This window comes from Bubalus bubalis, chromosome 7 (genome assembly GCF_019923935.1).
Source record: "Bubalus bubalis isolate 160015118507 breed Murrah chromosome 7, NDDB_SH_1, whole genome shotgun sequence".
Classification (NCBI taxonomy): domain Eukaryota; kingdom Metazoa; phylum Chordata; class Mammalia; order Artiodactyla; family Bovidae; genus Bubalus; species Bubalus bubalis.
In genome coordinates, this window is record NC_059163.1 from 39,462,071 (window position 1) to 39,467,733 (window position 5,663).

The following is a 5,663-nucleotide window of genomic DNA, read 5'->3' on the forward strand; positions in this document are numbered from 1 at the left end:
TATGTTCCTATTGCCATTTTCTTAATTGTTTGGAGTTTATTTTGTAGATCTCTTTTATTTTTTTGTATTTCTTAACTATATAAGTCCCTTTAACATTTGTTGTAAAGCTGATTTGGTGGTACTGAATTCTCTTAACTTTTGCTTGTCTGAAAAGCGTTTTATTTCTCCATCAACTCTGAATGAGATCCTTGCTGGGCACAGTAATCTTGGTTGTAGATTTTTCCCTTTCAGTACTTTAAATATATCCTGCCATTTCCTTCTGGCCTGCAGAGTTTCTGCTGAAAGATCAGCTGTTAAGCATATGAGGTTTCTCTTGTATGTTACTTGGTGCTTCTCTCTTGCTGCTTTTAATATTCTTACTTTGTGTTTAGGCTTTGTTAGTTTGATTAGTATGGTCTTGGCTTATTTCTCCTTGGGTTTATCTTGTATGGGACTTTTTGTGCCTCTTGGATGTCTGGGAGCTGGAGTTTAGGGATTGTGGAACAATCCCAAGGCAAGGGTTGCTGTTGACTGTGGAGAGACGGATTGAGGGCCCATATGGGAGGAGATCGTGGTGGGAAATGCTAGTGGAAGAAAGCCACACAGACATGGAAGCAAGGCAATACTGCTGAGTCACACATAGAGGGTGGAGCTATTACCATAGCCTCTCTCTCCCCACATAACATCAAAGGCCTGACACATGAACTACAAAGAATGACTTCACCCAGGGTGCCCCTTTAAGCACATTTAAGTGCCTGATGCACCTATCTACAGAGTAGGACCCCAGCCAGGGGGAGCCATCTCTATGTGCCTGACACACTGAAAAACAGACAAGGACTCCAGGCAAGGGAGACCTCTAAGTGCCTGAATGGATGGAGCTACAGAGAAAGACTGGCCAAATAAGCCTTCTGAAGGCCAGCTACAAGAGGCTGGAAAAAGGACACTGATAGGGCCATAACTTCTGCAGTGGAGGCAGTCCATGTCCCTGCATACTTGGCGCTGCCAGGGTCCCCAAAAGCCAAGCAGTTGTGACACTTTCACGCTCAACTCTCACTGGAGCAGAGCTGCCACAGGTTAAAAAATGTCTTGTGTCTATCCATACAGGATTGCTTCAGTCGTGTCCAACTCTTTGCAACCCTGTACACTGTGGCCTGCCAGTCTTCTCTGTCTTCTCTGTCAGGGAGGGGGGTTCTCCAAGCAAGAACACTGGAGCATATTGGCCAATACTGGTTGCCATACCCTTCTGCTGCTGCTGCTAAGTCGCTTCAGTCATGTCCGACTCTGTGCGACCCCATAGACGGCAGCCCACCAGGCCCTGCCGTCCCTGGGATTCTCCAGGCAAGAACACTGGAGTGGGTTGCCATTTCCTCCTCCAATGCATGAAAGTGGAAAGTGAAAGTGAAGTCACTCAGTCGTGTCTGACTCTTAGCGACCCCATGGACTGCAGCCTACCAGGTTCCTCCATCCATGGGATTTTCCAGGCAAGAGTACTGGAGTGGGTTGCCATTGCCTTCTCCGCCATACCCTTCTACAGCACTATATTTCTGCTGCCCTAGCCGCCAACCCCCACTGAGTTGAGGTGCTGCCAGTACCCCTGCCACCCAAGCAGCTGCACCACCTCCACACCTGCCCCTCACAGGAGCAAACCCAAGTCCTCCAGGGAAGCCTGGTGAGCAAACCCCAGTGGACAGCCCACATATAGAGGTGGAAATAAAACCACAATTGAAACCCAGGGGCAGTGTGGTGAAGGAAGAAGACTCAAAACCTTCCCACCCACTGTACAAGCTGCACATTAAATCCACATGATCAATTTGGCAGACTCTGTGTCTATGAAATATATAAAAGGCCATTGAGAGCTCCCACAAAAGAAAACACACTAGTTCTGATAGCTGTGGACATTGGAGGTAAGAACACACAGAAGTAGGACCAGATTAGAATCTGAGCTGTCCCCACAGCAGATCCAGAGATAGCATAGTGTTGGAAGGCATCCTAGGGAAGTAAGAGGGACTTTGACTCTCAGTGAGGGAAAGTACTCTGACAGCAGTGACTCAAGAAAAGCATTTACTATTCTTATTTTTTGACTTTTGTTCTGTAGATTCTTTTGGAGATTTTATTTTTTTCTTTTCTTTTTTTCCCTTCCCCTCACCCCCCATTGTAGTTGTTTTTATTGTCACTAAGAAATCCAATTAAGCTTTTGAAAAAAAATTTTTTTTTCCTCAGTCACACTTTTTATTGTTATTATACACCTCTGCATGTGCATTGGGCTTTGGCAGTTCTGTGGAGTTTTCCTTTTTTTTTTTTTTCCTTTTTTTCTTTCTCCTTCCTTTTTTTTTTTTTTTTATTAATCACTCAGTTTAATGAATTAAGTGTTAAACCATCAAAGTATAGATGATGGGCTTTTACTTAACTTATCTGAAAGACAAGTTTAACTTTGAGGAAATGAAAACAAGTTAAGTACTCAAAACCAAATGGAAATATATCAGATTATTCCCAACATTAGCATTCATAATTTGAGTATAAAATGTACTTAGCTGTCATATCCCCAAAAAGAACATATAAATCTCTTATTCTAGCAAAGTGAAGTTTCTTATAGTTTTAACTCTTTGAGGGAATAACACTTTGACAGTCCTAGTTGCATCTCAAAAGAGAAATCAAAGAAGGACACTTACAAAATTTGGGAGACAAGGTTCAAAGTTCAAGATAAGAAATTGGTTCAAATTGAGCATGGAATGTGACACAATAATTTTGAAATGGATGGACATAATATGGTGAGGGTTTTGATGAGTAAAATCTTATGTGACACGTGAGTTTTTGCACTTTCTATTTTCCTGACAGGAAAACTGTTTGCCCAGAAAAATTGATTTATAGAAATTTCCTGAAGTAAACAGTAAAGCTTTTTGTTTGTTTGTTCTTTTACACTCTTACCTTCCTGGGAAAGAACTTCCTGGGACAGAGTTCTGTTATATTATCATATGTGCTTACAATAAATCAATATCATCTAGGGATGTGATCAGTCCAAGTCTGGACCACTCTTTGTGGACCACAAATTCTGGTTGTGGTCATTTCAATCTCTACAAACTTTAGATTTTCTCACTCTTTTTAGTGTAAGTGTTGTCGCTCAGTCGTGTCCGACTCTTTGAGACCCCATGGACTGTAGGCCTCCAGGCTCCTCTGTCCATGGGATTCTCCAGGCAAGAATACTGGAGTGGGTTGCGATTTCCTCACTCTTTTTAGTATGTTATTATTTGGGGACAGTAGCTATATAACAGCATTTAAGACTCTGGAGGTCATACATTTGAGTATTGTGGCAAAGTAGTTTCTTCTAGACCAGAAGAGTGCCTAAATTAAGCCAAGAGAACAATCCTTTCATCAGTATACTAGAAAGAGATATTGGGGTATTTATCAAAGTATGTTTATCATCTGGTGTGCATGTTACATGTATATGTATGTGTATTACCTCTGTATATGTAAATATACATATACAATGTGATTACTTAGAGATAGGGTCTTTAAGAAGTGGATGAGATGGTTAGATAGCATCACCTACTCAACTGACATGAATCTGAGCAAACTCTGGGAGGCAGTGAAGGTCAGGGAAACCTGGCATGCTGTAGTCCATGCGGTTACCAGGAGTCGGACATGACTTAGTGACTGAACAACAATGGTCTAGCTTTTAAAGGAGTAATTAAGTAAATGAGATCATTAAAGTGGGCCCTAGTCAAAAATGACTGGTGTCCTTACAAGAAGAGGAGATATGAACACAAACAGAAAGAAAAGGTCATGTAAGGACACAGGAAAACATAGACATTTACAAACCAACACGACAGACTTCAGAAGAAACCAACCCTGTTGACACCTTGGTCTCAAATTTTTTGCCTCCAGAATTGTGAGAAAATAAAAGTATGTTACTTAAATGACTCAGTATGTATCAGTTTGTAATAGCAGAAAGACAAAAAATATTGTTTCATAAGCATAAACCTATATCAGATAAGTTTTTAGGTTGGTTATTCCAAGGCAATTGCATATACTTTTACTATACAACCATTCTATAAAATATAAAAATAAAGAAAAGCATAGATATAGATAAGGACTAATGACCAGTGTTTTGCATCTTTTTCTTAGAAATTGTCCAAGTGTCCAAAGATTAAGTTATTAACTCAATAAAATTTGAGTATAAAATCTTAAAGTAATAGTCTAAAATTAAGTGGATACATTGTCTTTATCATTGGTAACATTGTAAGTATTCATAGGCTTAACCACTTATAGCAGTTATTCATTTAAAAATTGTTATTACAAGCTCTTTTAGCTAACTAGAACTATGTACTATTTTAAAAATTTGTGGAAACACTGATGGCTTCACCCATATTTTATATACAATATATAGCATAATAAATGTTGCATAATGTAAACATTTTTAAAGTTTAACTCATAAGAAATTAGACTCAAGGCATGCCTTAACTAAAATATTGTGCTATTGGTAGTAAATCATGGAAAAAATAATAATCGAGTTTTTCTCTTGTTTTGAAATATCAAAGGAACTGGGGATTTTTACAATCCCACTAGCAATGCATAAGGGATTTCCTTTCTCTGCATCTTCATTAGCACGTAGTATTGTCACTATTTTTTTTATTTTATTTTAGCTCTTGCAAAAGATATGTCATTTTGGTTTAAATTTTTATTTCCCTAATGGCTAGTGATGTTGAACATTTTTTCATGTATTTATTGCCATCCTTACATCCTTTTCAGTGAAATATTTCTTCATATTCTTTGCCCATTTTCTGTTTGGAATGGCTTGAGGTTTTTGTTTGTTTGTTTTCTGATAAACGTTGTTAAGTGGTCTTTTTATGTTCCGGATATTAATCTTTAACAGATAATAGGGGTTTGCTATTCTTTTCTCAGTCAGCATTCAACTTGTCCTTTAATCTTCTTAGCCATCCTTCTCAGAGCTAATGGTTTTCATTTTGATTATAGTTTTAATTTAATCACTAAATTCAATTCACGATTTTTTTCTTTTATCATGACATTTGATGTCATGTCTAAAAAACACTTGACCAAGCTCTAGTTTTTCTCCTATGTTATTTTCTAAAAGTTTAGAGTTATCCATTCTGAGTTAGTTTTTAGATAAGGTGTGACATACAGATTGAGGTTATTATTTTTGTCCATAGATGTTTAATTATTTCAGTACCATCTGTTGAAAAGACTACTCTTTCTCTATTAAATTGCTGTTGTACCTTCATCAAAAATTAAAATCAGTATTTTGGGGGGCCTATTTCTGGAGCTGAAGTTTGTTTTAATAAATTATCGGAATTGGTCATATTAATTTTCTCACTAATTTTATGATTCTGGTAAAAGTTTTTAGTGTCTGCATTTTATTCATACAATCCTAAAAGACTAGTAATATTACAAAATGTATAATTATATTCTAATATAATATTTCACATTAATAAAAAGCATATTTCAGCATTTGAACTTGTTTTAAATGTTTATTCAAACCTTTCTTTCTTGATCTCTCCCATCTTCTTTATCCAAATAGTGAAATAGAAATTGAGGCTTCCCTGATAGCTCAGTTGGTAAAGAATCTGCCTGCAAGGCAGGAGATCCTGGTTCAGTTCCTGGGTTGGGAAGATCCTCTAGAGAAGGGATAGGCTACCCATTCCAGTATTCTTGTGCTTCCCTGGTGGTTC